This window comes from Palaemon carinicauda, chromosome 22 (assembly GCF_036898095.1).
Source record: "Palaemon carinicauda isolate YSFRI2023 chromosome 22, ASM3689809v2, whole genome shotgun sequence".
Lineage (NCBI taxonomy): Eukaryota > Metazoa > Arthropoda > Malacostraca > Decapoda > Palaemonidae > Palaemon > Palaemon carinicauda.
Genome location: NC_090746.1, coordinates 79,563,448 through 79,577,710, shown reverse-complemented (window position 1 = coordinate 79,577,710; position 14,263 = coordinate 79,563,448). Strand labels below are relative to the sequence as shown.

The 14,263-nt window shown below is 39.5% G+C and overlaps 1 protein-coding gene across 1 annotated transcript in view; it reads left to right on the top strand.

Moving 5' to 3' along the window:
• Positions 1–8,810: 8,810 nt before the first annotated feature.
• Positions 8,811–14,263, top strand: part of LOC137616561 (E3 ubiquitin-protein ligase RNF180-like) — a 104,961-nt gene continuing 99,508 nt past the window's right edge. The window contains exon 1 of the mRNA XM_068346432.1: positions 8,811–9,255. The gene's annotated coding sequence lies outside the window, so the exon portion shown is untranslated. The remainder of the gene's footprint in view (positions 9,256–14,263) is intronic.

Here is a 14,263-nt window from a genome sequence, read left to right as displayed (position 1 = left end):
TTGCTAAACCTGGGGTTATTTTCTAAACCAACTGGGGGAGCTTCGGTGGCCTTGCCAACTGCCCGATAATATTTGGACTTCAGAATTGTCAGTATTCTCATGTTAATATGTGGATCTATCTCTGGCCTGATTTTAGATATAGGATTCTTGGCATTTTGTCCGATTTGCCTAACACTATGATTAGAGTTGAGATGACTGTATTATTGCAATACTCTCAGTTCCATTAAGTAGGTTTGATCATGATGGTATCATCCCTTCAGGGTGGGGTAGGGAGTAGACATTTTGGTAGTCAGCTCACACTGGTGTCATCGCTATAGTAGTTAAATTTCCTGAAAGGCTACTTCTGTTGCTACTATTACTACTACTAGACGGCTACTGGAGCATATTAACAGATGCAGAAATGTGGCCAGTGTCTTGAAGAATAGACTACAAGAAAATCATGTTGTTTCATAGCATCATAAACTCATGAAAAGAGATTGATCATAGAGACAACAATAGATCAATTGCAGAACCCCCTGTGGAAAGTGGTGGAGCAGCAACATTGAATAGATTTGTTGTAGATACAGAATGGAAATAGACAAAAAAAAAAATTGAGGAAAAGGACCCTGATAAAAGACATTAAGAAAAGAATTGTGGAAATGATAGAGGAATCACTGAAAAAAAATAAGAAAGAAATGAAAAGAATGAGATTCATAGAAGGGATGGGCCCACACGGTCATTGGATGTGAAATTCCTGAGGCAGTCTTCATCCAGTATAATGGAGTCCTGTCCCCAGGCGCCATGGTTGCACATGTTACAGCCACTTGAATGATGACCTCCAAGTCAACGTCATATGCTTCGTGGGAAAATCTCATGGTTGGGTGTCTTGAGAGAAAATCTGTTGCAATATTCCTTTTCAGAGCAAGTATTTTATGCGGAACTTGAATTGAAGTGTCTTCTTTTTCTAGGTTGAACAACCTTTGGTTGAAAATGTCCTTAAGGGCTTTATCACCCAGCAGTCTTAACAAATGGGTGGTGGTCTATATTGGGGCATTAGGGCACCCAAGTACTGTAGAAGCAACTTGGCTGTCTGTAAGCACCTGGTTATTGCAAGGACTTTTCCTCTTAAAGGGGGGGGGGGGAGTTAGATACCCTGCTGTAATGGGTGTAAGGTGTCAACTGCCGCATATGGTGAGACACCAGCTCCCCTTTCAACAATAGGGCTGTCAGTTGACTGAGAAACACAATATTGCTGGGGGATGACAAAACAATTCCCTCCTTGCTCCAGTCAATCATGATTATCATAGGGACTGTCTTAACAATATGCCAAACCGTCCCTGGATAGTTGAAGGATGACCTACTGTGCCTGATGGAGTTTGCTGAGTAATTGACGATCCTAATATACGATTTTTTTCATGGGTTTCCTGAAGAGGTCCCTTAAGGGCTCCATAATGGGTGCTGTTGCAAGAAATGGGGCTAGCTGCGATATAGAAGTTATGGGAGGATCTAGACCTTCTGCAGACTTAAATATCTCCCATCCCAGGTGATATCTGACAAAGGTAACCTCTCTTGCAAAATTTTAAGTTCTTTGGGTTGAGTCTAATCTCTGCAGAACCAAAAGTTAACAGGAATTTATATACATGCCAAAACGCCTCTTCAATGCCGTATCATATATCAATGAGCCATTGGTGCATTTATGATTTCTGGGTATGACTTTCAGGGCATCGTCAAACCATTTCTTGTAGAAATAAAAAGCTGAACAATGTTCCAAGGGTGTCCTGAGGGTAACACTTCTGCTCCCATAGGAGAATAAAGGTTGTGAGTGTGGGGTTCTCTTCGTTCAGCTCCACTAGATGGAAACTCCAACGGGCATCCTCTGTAGTCTTACTGTATATAAGTGTATAGGAATGCTCGAAACCACGTCAAAGGGTACCAGTGTAAGATGAGTCTCACGAAGACAGTGGTCATTGAGGCATTGAAAGTCCACTGCGTGGTGAGTCTAGTCTCTCTTCTTTGCTACCACGACCATACTCACACGCCACACCGTTGCATTCCTTATCGCAACTGGTTCTATCACACCCTTTTGTACGTTTTTGTCAATCTGGACCTTGACTTCCTTTTCCTAATGTTTAAGAATTGCTGCTGGCATATGACAGACATGAGGTACAGCATGTATATGGTGCTGCTTGTCCATCATTACAGGTAAAGGATCCCTGATTGTGTTGATGACCCTAGACGAAAAACGACATAACAGCCATTCTTCCAGTCTTAGAATGTTCTCCTCTACGGGTTGAATCGTTATTGTGACACTTCGTTGTCTGAATAGGGTGGTGCTGTGAGATTGCTTCACTAGTTGTGTCAGCTGATGCAATGAGGGGCTAAAGGTGAAGAAAATACTATGGTACTAATTCCAGCTTCTTACAGACATTCAGTGACATAAAAGCTATTGGTCGTTGGCTTGAAGTAAACCTCCTACTTTGTGCATCCCACTCAAAAATTACCTAAATCCATCAGACCAATTTGAGGTTGCAATTCCATAGATTTAATGTACTGGGCGAAAACATTGTGGGTCTGGCAACATAGATCTAAGCTCCCGTGGCAGCTACAAAGAATGTGAACACCGACCTCCCCCTCCCAAAGGAGGCACAAACATAGGGTAGAGAGAGAGACGTGTCTCGGTAATGATTCACCCACTGAAGGCAAAACGTGCCTTCTTCATGCTCCTGTAGCATTTCTGAGAGTACTCTACCATTTGGCATTCGTAATATGTCATATCTATTGCTGGACAGGATGTTTGACCAAGGGAATGCCGTCCCCTGAAGTTCCTGCATTTTTATGCATTCCAATTACCTTGCAGCACAGCCACATCTGGTTCTATGTCATCAGTGTCTGAGTCGTCATCATTTGAAGTTCCTAACGACACCTGGGACACTTTCAACATCTTGGTCTAGCCTCAAATGTACAATACTGAAACTAGGGCATCTAAACTCTTAAATGTGTCACACTCTTAAAATACATGCTTTTATAACACATGATCACAAAGACCTACTATTATTTAATGTCATTGCATATATTAAACTAAGCACTCCCTACATTTAGGGCACTGAAAATCAAAATTGGTGGCATTTTGAACCCATCTTGTGAAATAATCTTTTAAAATCTCCTTGTGACCTTGGGTTAGAGCAAAAAATTCTGACCATTACTACTGCATGATTTGAAGACTAATCTGATGTTTGTGATAGCCATGCCTTCCATACGGGCATTCCGTTTGGTATCCAAGTGCCAAACGTCCAGTGCATGAGGTTGTGTAGAATTTCAGTTCGGCTAAATCTAATGTGGAGGACAATATCCTGAGGTGAAAACTTTTTGTAGCAGATTCAACATGTCATCAAACATATCCATGACCTGAACGTCGCTGAGGACATGACATCATTCCATTTTTCTTGGGCAACAGAGCGTGGGACTTAGACAGCACATGGTCTGGAACTGAGAAGGCCCCCCGTAAGAGAATGGATGGCACACTGTTGGTCCAAAATTAATACTTATGTCTGCATCACAGCCCACGACAGGGTTCTTAGCATTGCAGGAAAGGCTGGACCTTGTGTGGTCTGTGGCCTAGGATGGTCAACATATCTGGGGTATGACTTGGCTCAAAAAGTCTTTGTGCCATGTTGGGTTTGCAATGAGACGAGAGAACCTACAATGTAGTTTATTGTAAGATACCAGAGGACCAAATTAACCTCAACCAAATTTCTCCACAATAATAACTATAATGCTTTATCAGCTGGCAGTATATTATCAAAACATATTGTACAAAAACTAAACTTAAATATTGATATTAGGATCTTCATAGTAAAGAGAAATCAGTGCATTAAGAACAGAAGGTAGGTCGTCCTATATTCGAGAATACGAAAACAAAAAACGCAACCTTATGAGATGTATCATGGAAGACAACGTTTGAAAAGCAGTATAAGAGATGGACAAAAGCAATTAAACAATATCTTCAAGTTTTGAGCTTGAATATGCAGGGTCTACTTAATATAAAATATCCAAATAAAGCAATGAAAGCATTGGAATAAAAATATGGGATGAAGATATGCAAAAGAAAAGCACGCTGCAACTTTACCATAGATGGGAACTACTTACATATAAACGAAGAAGAAATGAATTGTGGAAATGGAAAAGATTCAACTCTACCTTTGAGAGCAAGCGTTATCTTTAGATACTATCACTGAAAAGTTATTGAGTCATATGACTGGCCAGACAGTACTACATTGGACCCCACTCTCTGGTTACGATTCATTTTGTCTTTGCCTACGCATACAACGAATAGTCTGGCCTATTCTTTTCATATTCTCATCTGTCCTCATACACCTGACAACACTTGAGATTAACAAACAATTTTTTTCTTCGCTCAAAGGATTAACCACTGCACTGTAACTGTTCAGTGGCTACTTTCCTCTTGATAAGGGTAGAAGAGACTCTTCAGCTAGGGTAAGCAGCTCTTTTAGGAGGACACTCCAAAATCAAACCAGTGTTCTCTATTTTTGGGTAGTTCCATAGGCTCTGTACCATGGCCTTCCACTTTCTTGGATTAGAATTCTCTTGCTTGAGGGTACACTTGGGCACATTTTTCTATCCTATTTTTCTTGTTTTTTTTTTTATTTTTTTTTATAGTTTATATAGTATATTAAATATTCAATTAAATGTTGCTACTGTTCTTAAGATATATTATTTTGGTTGTCTACTAATTGATTTCCTTGTTTCCTTTCCTCACTGGACTATACTTCCCTGTTGGAGCCCTTGGGCTTATAGCATCACGCTTTTCCAACCAGGATTACAGCTTAGCTTGTAATAATAATAATAATAATAATAATAATAATAATAATAATAATAATAATAATAATAATAATAATAATAATAATAATAATAATAATAATTTTCTGGGGAGAATATATGGGAAAGTACAGGTTCAAAATGCAAATCATAGATGAGTAAGAAGAACATCTGATATAATTCTTGTTGTGAAACCAGACCCAGAAAAGACTGAAGATATAAAAAAAAAAATCTTGCCATTGTTCAAGATAGATAATGAAGAAAATATATTTGAATATAGAAATATACATTACAAATTATGCAATGCCACATAGATTATGCAAAACCAGCATTAGAAAATGTGAATCCTTAACTATGAAAAACCAGACGTGATCGCCATTACTAAGCCTATGACCCCGCACAATTCTGGGCTGGACCAACGCTCACCCAAAGAGGTAAATATATATATATATATATATATATATATATATATATATACATATATATATATATATATATATATATATATATATATACATACATACATACATATATATATATATATATATATATATATATATATATATATATATATATATATATGGAATGAAGGAGTGAAGGTAAAAGTGGAAGAGAAAAAGAGGGCTTTTGAAGAATGGCTGCAGAGTAATAGTATAGAGAAGTATGAAAAATATAGAGAGCAAAAGGTGGAAGTAAAGCGCAAGGTACGTGAGGCAAAGAGGGCAGCTGACCTGAGGTGGGGTCAGGGACTGGGTCAGTCATATGAAGAGAATAAGAAGAAGTTTTGGAAAGAAGTGAAGAGAGTAAGAAAGGCCGGCACAAGAATTGAAGAGACAGTGAAAGATGGAAATGGAAGGTTGTTAAAAGGAGAGGAGGCAAGGAAAAGGTGGGCGGAATATTTTGAAAGTTTGCTGAATGTTGAGGATGATAGGGAGGCAGATATAATTGCGGTTCCAGGTGTTGAGGTGCCAGTGATGGGAGATGAGAATGAGAGAGAGATTACAATAGAGGAAGTGAGGAGAGCACTAGATGAAACGAGAGTAGGAAAAGCATCGGGTATGGATGGTGTGAAAGCTGAGATGTTGAAGGAAGGGGGTGTGACTGTACTTGAATGGTTGGTGAGATTGTTTAATGTGTGTTTTGTGTTGTCAATGGTACCAGTAGATTGGGTCTGTGCATGTATTGTACCACTATATAAGGGTAAGGGAGATGTGCATGAGTGTTGTAATTCAAGAGGTATTAGTTTGTTTGAGTGTAGTTGGAAAAGTGTATGGTAGAATACTGATTAATAGGATTAAGGATAAAACAGAGAATGCAATCTTGGAAGTACAGGGTGGTTTTAGAAGAGGTAGGGGTTGTATGAATCAGATTTTTACAGTTAGGCAGATATGCGAGAAATATTTAGCAAAAGGTAAGGAGGTGTATGTTGCGTTTATGGATCTGGAGAAAGCATATGATAGAGTTGATAGGGAAGCAATGTGGAATGTGATGAGGTTATATGGAGTTGGTGGAAGGTTGTTGCAAGCAGTGAAAAGTTTCTACACAGGTAGTAAAGCATGTGTTAGAATAGGAAATGAGGTGAGCGATTGGTTTCCGGTGAGAGTGGGGCTGAGACAGGGATGTGTGATGTCGCCGTGGTTGTTTAACTTGTATGTTGATGGAGTGGTGAGAGAGGTGAATGCTAGAGTGCTTGGACGAGGATTAAAACTGGTAGGCGAGAATGATCATGAATGGGAGGTAAATCAGTTGTTGTTTGCGGATGATACTGTACTGGTAGCAGACACAGAAGAGAAGCTTGACCGACTAGTGATAGAATTTGGAAGGGTGTGTGAGAGAAGGAAGTTGAGAGTTAATGTGGGTAAGAGTAAGGTTATGAGATGTACGAGAAGGGAAGGTGGTGCAAGGTTGAATGTCATGTTGAATGGAGAGTTACTTGAGGAGGTGGATCAGTTTAAGTACTTGGGGTCTGTTGTTGCAGCAAATGGTGGAGTGGAAGCAGATGTACGTCAGAGAGTGAATGAAGGTTGCAAAGTGTTGGGGGCAGTTAAGGGAGTAGTAAAAAATAGAGGATTGGGCATGAATGTAAAGAGAGTTCTATATGAGAAAGTGATTGTACCAACTGTGATGTATGGATCGGAGTTGTGGGGAATGAAAGTGATGGAGAGACAGAAATTGAATGTGTTTGAGATGAAGTGTCTGAGGAGTATGGCTGGTGTATCTCGAGTAGATAGGGTTAGGAACGAAGTGGTGAGGGTGAGAACGGGTGTAAGAAATGAGTTAGCGGCTAGAGTGGATATGAATGTGTTGAGGTGGTTTGGCCATGTTGAGAGAATGGAAAATGGCTGTCTGCTAAAGAAGGTGATGAATGCAAGAGTTGATGGGAGAAGTACAAGAGGAAGGCCAAGGTTTGGGTGGATGGATGGTGTGAAGAAAGCTCTGGGTGATAGGAGGATAGATGTGAGAGAGGCAAGAGAGCGTGCTAGAAATAGGAATGAATGGCGAGCGATTGTGACGCAGTTCCGGTAGGCCCTGCTGCTTCCTCCGGTGCCTTAGATGACCGCGGAGGTAGCAGCAGTAGGGGACTCAGCAGTATGAAGCTTCATCTGTGGTGGAAATGTGGGAGGTTGGGCTGTGGCACCCTAGCAGTACCAGCTGAACTCGGCTGAGTCCCTGGTTAGGCTGGAGGAACGTAGAGAGTAGAGGTTCCCTTTTTGTTTTGTTTCTTGTTGTTGTCGGCTACCCCCCAAAATTGGGGGAAGTGCCTTTGGTATATGTATGTGATGTATATATATATATATATATATATATATATATATATATATATATATATATATATATATATATATATATATATATATATATATATATATATCATCGCAAAAAAATATGATATTGAAACTGAAGAAGTAAGAAAAAGCAAGAGCCCAAGTAAGAAATGAAAAGTATAGTGGCAAATGGAATTAAAAGAAACATAATATTAAAGTAGACATGACCAAACTGAGGCTTATAAATAGTAGGCTAATGGCAGAAGTGATTACATAGGAAAACTTAACACCAAGGAAACAGTGATGGTTATGAAAAAAGGATTTAATATGTTATTATTAAAAGAAGTTTATCGGAACATGAATAAAAAAGATAGGCTTTGAGTGTTGTGTAGTGAGGCAGATGATACAAATAAGCATATATTTAGCAGTAATGAATAAGAAAATTTAGAAGCAATGGCATAGAATTAGGGAATTTAGAAACACCCCACTCTCCCGTAGAGAGTGGGGTTCCCCTGCTGTATGGGACCGGAAAAGCAGCCATCAAAGCCATCAGCCATCAATTAAAGATGTTGCTCGATATATTAGACAGGCACTGGGAGTTAAAAGCAAAAGTATGCAAGCTGTGCTGTCTGTTTAGGAGGTAACTAATGACAATTAATTTTCTGCAGATTGCAGAGCTTTGCACCTACTACGCTTCTTCTGTACTATTTGTGTACTAAAGAGGTATCCCGGTATATTAAAAAGGCCCTTGAAGTTAGAAGTAAAAGTATGCAAGCTGTGCTGTCTGTGAAGGAGGTAACTAATGATAATGAATTTCCTGCAGATTGCAGCGCTTTGCACCTACTACGCTTCTTCTAGTAGTGTGCCCACAACCACAGTTTTGTTGAGAGAGCAACGAGGAACCTGAACCCTGACCACAATCATTATTATAATTGTTTTGCTGAGAGAGCAACGAGAAATCTGGACACTGAATATAAGAAAATGAGGAAGACGATTTGATACATTTTTTTGTTGTTGTTTTGCCAGGAATATAGAAAAGAAAGGTATGAAATAATTGAGCTACAACAACCATATGAGGAAGACCTAAAGAAAATAGTAGGATTATTTTTATTTAGTGAAATAAATATAGAAAAGAAAACAAAGAATTATTAAACCTGATGTGGAGGAAAAGACAAAACAGGATAAGAAGATAAACTTTGGAGGCCCCGTTGCAAACGCTACGATGTCCCGCACCTGAACCAGAACTTGAACCAGAAACAAGTGCATTTTACTAGTGAAACCACAGCGATAATCACAAGAAGATATAATACCAAAAAATTACATATTATGGAAAGGTAGAGAAGAAATATTATACGAACCCACTCTCTAAACAACATTGGAAGAAGTAACGCCAAGGCAAAGAAAAACCTTACCGGGTCGCCGTTACAAAGACTACGACCCAACGCACTACTCGAATAGTTTCGCCTCGATTGTTTTTTATTTCTTTATTAGGAAATAAGGATTATAATTTATAATTATAAGGATAAGATTATCAATTTCGATTTGCCATTCACCAACACAAGAGCTATCCCGTGTTGCAACTTCCACGCAAGTTCCAGCAAATCTGGAAGGAATTGAAGTATAGATACTGCACGGGTTCAAAGTTGTCTACTCTTCAAGTACTACTGACTAACAGGTAAAAGAAAAGAAAAAAATATTAAAAACAGCTTGCTTGGGAAGACCTAATAAAGAATGCCACCATAAGTTAGACCTATAACTCTGCTCAGGGTATGTAGTTGGTTAGGACTAACGAAGGTGTGAAATTTCGGTTTTATTATAGTTACGGACGGGGACAACTCTTGCTGAAAAATAGCTCTCGTTTCCTTTGCTAATTGACACTTATTTTCACCGCAAATAAATACTTCGAAATATAGGTAGGTAGATAGGTTTTATTATACTTACGGACGGGGAAAACTTTACCATTTAAAAACAACCTTTCCCTGTAAAAAAAATGGCCGTTTCCTTCGAAAATGACACATTTTCAAATAAATACTTTGCAATATATATATATATATATATATATTATATATATATATATGTATATTGGTTTATTATACTTACGGACGGAAAATTTTCCTACTGAAAAATAACTTTCCTATTATAGAAAAATGCCCGTTTCCTTCTAAGAGGACACTTATTTTCACCGCAAATAAATACTTGGTGAAATATATGCATGTTGTATCTATATCCGTCGATAATGAGGGACCCCCCCAGTGGGAGCCTGGGGTTTTGGGTGTGGAAAATATACTGGGAAAACAGTTTATAATGGTAAAACAAACATTTTCTTCTCTACACAATTTTTTCTTGGACGTATAATAAATCCATGGAAAACTGCACAAGTTATCTATATCCTATACTACTGGTATAAAAATATTTTTTATTTGTTAGTTGACAATCTATGAAGCTTTTGTATTCGCTCCTGTTTGTTCGTGGGTACATACGTGTTAATCAATTTTAGAACTTATGCGCATAAACCCCGCCCCCCTTTAATTTGACCAATAGGATTACTCATTTTGTTATAAGCCCTCACCATTTTTACCCACGAGATTTAAGTATTTGACCCTTTTAATACCGTTTGTATGTATCCGTTTATGCAATACAGTACCCTCGTGTATATTTCTCATTTTATCAAGTTTAAAGTAGTCGCACTGGTTGTTCTGTTTGGTTGAGGTTGAAATTAAGCTCAAATTCAGTCAAATCACGTTATTTACTAAAGGAAAACTTATATTTTTTGTTTGAAATGTTGCCCCGCCCATAACTATAATTTTACCGAAGCCGTATCCTAACTTACTTATCTACCTGGAGATGGGCTAACCCCTCCTTCACCTCCCCCTTATACTGCCATATCCATAGCAGTAGGGTCTAAAACAAGAGAGTTGTGGGGCATGGTCGTCGTCATACATACATCCCCTTGTCAATTGCTTTGCTTTATTGACAAAATATATCTTTATCTAAAATATGATATGCAGCTAGTTCTATGATTTAAGAAATGTGATTTAGTGTTACTTTGCTAGTAGTGAAGCCAGTTGGGAAGCAAACACAGGGGTTGAGACTTAGTCTTGGAGTAAGATAGAGATACCGTGTTGTAAGGCAGGTTCGCAGGGTTGCCATAGCCCCCACGGGTAAGTAAGGATACGGCTCCTAGGTTAGGATAGGTTGTGTTTTTTGTTTTGTTTCCCAGGGCCTTTGTGTATCAAATGGGCCAAGCCTCTTTCATGCACAGAAAATGGTAATTTCCCTCTCATTTTCTAGTTCTTAGCCGTGGCCATCCTACTGAAAAACATGTATATTGGTCAATTGAATTAACATTATTAAATCTCACTGGTTTTTGCTAGAAATTTATAATTTTTACCCCGCTCCTCTGTTATAGCAAGTGGTACAGGGATGTGGCGCGTACACCATCTGAATGGGCAATTATTTGGACGTTAATTTCTTTATCAAAATCTCTCCTTTTGATATGATATATTTTAAAAGAATCAAATATAGCTGTACTTATTATTCAAAGTCACTGAAGTTGGAACCGATTGGATGTCTCATTCGTCTTCTTATTAATGTACAACTTACTATTTCTTTTTGTGGCTGACAGGACGGAACAGGATCAGCGTTGCCAAAATGCAGTTGTTCCGTAACTGGAATACAAACCTACGCTATTTAATAGGGGTATTACTTTCGGCGAAGCTGAAAAGACGAGCCATTAAAATTTAGCGAGGGTTAACTACCCATCCGGAGGGTAAGGGCTACCCCTCCCACTCACACACCTGTGATTGAGCTCACTTTGCTTTTAGCTCGGACGGTGAACGGTCATTGCCGCTCTTCATCCTCGCAAATTTTTGGACTGCCATTAATGCTTTTTTGCCTTTTCTTTACAGTGTGTTGACTTCTGCTGGCTATGCGTACCTGCCCTGGTCCTGAGGCCCGCTTCTGTGGTACCTTCATGTCTGCGGAGGACACTGATCCTCACACCCTTTGCTCTTCCTGCAGAGGTCAATGGTGGGATGTTGATAATAATTGTATTGAATGTTGAGAGTGGTGTGCTTCCCAGTGGGAAAGGTTTGGGCGACGGCAAAAGAAGAATCTCCTTTGAAGGTCTCTTCGAAACAGAAGAAACCCAAGGCTTTTTCTTCTGCTTCCTGACCTTCTTTTGAAGCTCTTGCTCGTTCGGCCTCCTACGGGGGACCGTCGAGTAGTAGCGCAGGCCGCTTAACTCCTAGACAACCTTGGTTCTCGAGAAACGGTGCTGCTTACCCTAGCGAAGCGGTCTCGCCTCTCCCCCCCGGTGGTTTCCATGACTCTTTCTCCTATTTTACAGGTTTGGCCATCCTTGGAGTTACTGGGTCCACCCTCCAAGGAGGCCCTGCTGCAGCTTCTTCGCCATAGTGCTAGCACGCAGCGTTCATCGTTGTCGGAGTTAGACCCTCTGGCCCTTTGACAAAATCTTTGCTATTTCACTGTCACTTGCATCAAGATTCTCCTTTTTATTCTTACAGTTGGCTTTCCTTTCATTAATTGACCAAGGCTTATTAACATCGCAATCACTGTGATTAGACTCTTCCTTTTTCTTAATTCTATCTTTCTCTTTGACAAGACTTATCTATTTCCCTGTCATCAAGTCCTCAGTTACTAGAAGATACTCCAAGTCTGGTGTCTCAAAACAACAACTTGGTAATGGAAGGGAAGTTACGTAGACCATCCTCCTTCTCCTCTGTTCACTATTTCTGAAAAAGAAGGCAAAACTATGGGAACAGGCAAACCTAAAAAATAAGGAATTAAGATAGAAATTTGTAGTACCACTACAAGGAGAAGTGGCTTAGTGCTTTCTCCTCGTTGGGACTTTCTATACTCATGAGGAACTTCCAGCAGTCTTGCCCACGTCGATATCTCAGGGCCGGGATTGGGATGGGGATGAGACCAGTATTCAAGGCTCTTAAGCATTACCCATACTAGCCTTTGAGATGAGCGTCCGACAGACATCATATTTGCTATACGGTCTTTTGGCTACCCTTAGCTTCGATGAAGCAAGAAAGGTGAACTTTTGACGAAGCAAGTAGGTGAACTTTTGGCATATACAATATGTCACTAATCATTCCAAAGGATGAAAGGAAGTCTCATTAAAATTTTTCTGAGTTCATGGCCAAGACCCAACTGCTCACAATACCAGATTTGAGTCCTTCTTCATATTTTCTCAGGTGTCCAGAGGACATCAGAAGGACTGGCTTCTCTGTCCTGCAGAGGCTTCATGGTTCTATCTTATAGGGGAATTTGCAGTTTGGGCCTGAGCTCCAAATTTTTTTCCTTGCACTGTCAGGTCTTTTGGTTGCTGCTCAACAGGTTCTGTAGCCAATCTCGCTCTCTCATGATACTAGATCACATCTTGTCCAAGACAGCAGTTTTGATGTAATACTAGATTGAAAGGTAGATTGACTGGCCTTTTACCCTTCTTTCTTTCCCCTCTCTGTGGGGTACAGCAGTCATGGCTGCTATGAGCTAGACCAAATGTCAGATGCAGGTGAGCTTCATAACCGAGCAACCTTTCTGTTTAGACAAGATCTGTTAAAAATCATCTTCATCCTCCCAGACAAGGTAGAGGATAGATAGAATGTATTCAAACCAATTTCTTAGTATGTATACATTCAGAGAACATACCCTATACAATGATACAGGTTCTATGACTGATTACCATTTATTCTTGGTATGAGCCTAACCTAACACCTGTGACATTTCCATGCTCAGACTGTATTGAGATTGATAGGAATCATCACCTTCGCTCCCATACAGTACCAGGTGCTCTGCCATTTTCTGGGAAAGTTAAGCCAGGTAGGTTTTGGTATTAAAGGGCTCAAGGTTGTATAGTTAGTAGAAATACAGATTACAGTATCTAATTTTTTTTTATATATATAGTACAGCAGTGTATTTGTATAAAAGTTGGAATGTGGAGAGTTGGATGATATCGATAATGCAGTCAATCTCATGTATTTTTAAATATTAAACTTAGCCGGTGAATATATAATAGCTGACGTCTCCGACGGCTCGACAGAATTAAAAAACTCGCGAGCGATCGCCATGAAGGTAGCGGGTGTGCCCACCAGTGCCGACTATCGGCCAGATACCGCATATACATGTAAACAGCTCCAGTTCTTCTCTGTCGGTTTCATCGACAAGTCGATTCCACTCGCTATTATGACCTCGAGTTTTCTACCGAATTGGTGAAGTACTTGGTTTTGGTTTTATTGCTTTCGCCGTGTTGGATTATTCAATACTATCCTCAAAAGAAATGCTTTTGAAAGGAGAGTAAAAGTGTTTTGCCCTTGCTTTTATCTCTGGTTTTTTTCCATAGAGTAAAAATGGCCGACCCTTCCCTTAGTGTACGGAAGTATGTTTTAGGCTTTTAGCAATTATCTTATCACGTTATAAATTGTTGTTAATTATAGATTTTCCTCTATATATTTTATATCTCACCCGCCTTTATTAGGCCTCTTCGATTAGCTTTCCATTTATACTAAACATCAATATAAATTTTAATTTGTTCCGTAACCGAAATACAAACCACGCTATTTACAAAGGGTATTACTTTTTAGCGTAGCTGAAATGGCGAGCCATTAGAATTTAACGAGGGTGTATTACCCCCGCGCTAGTTAGCGGGGGGG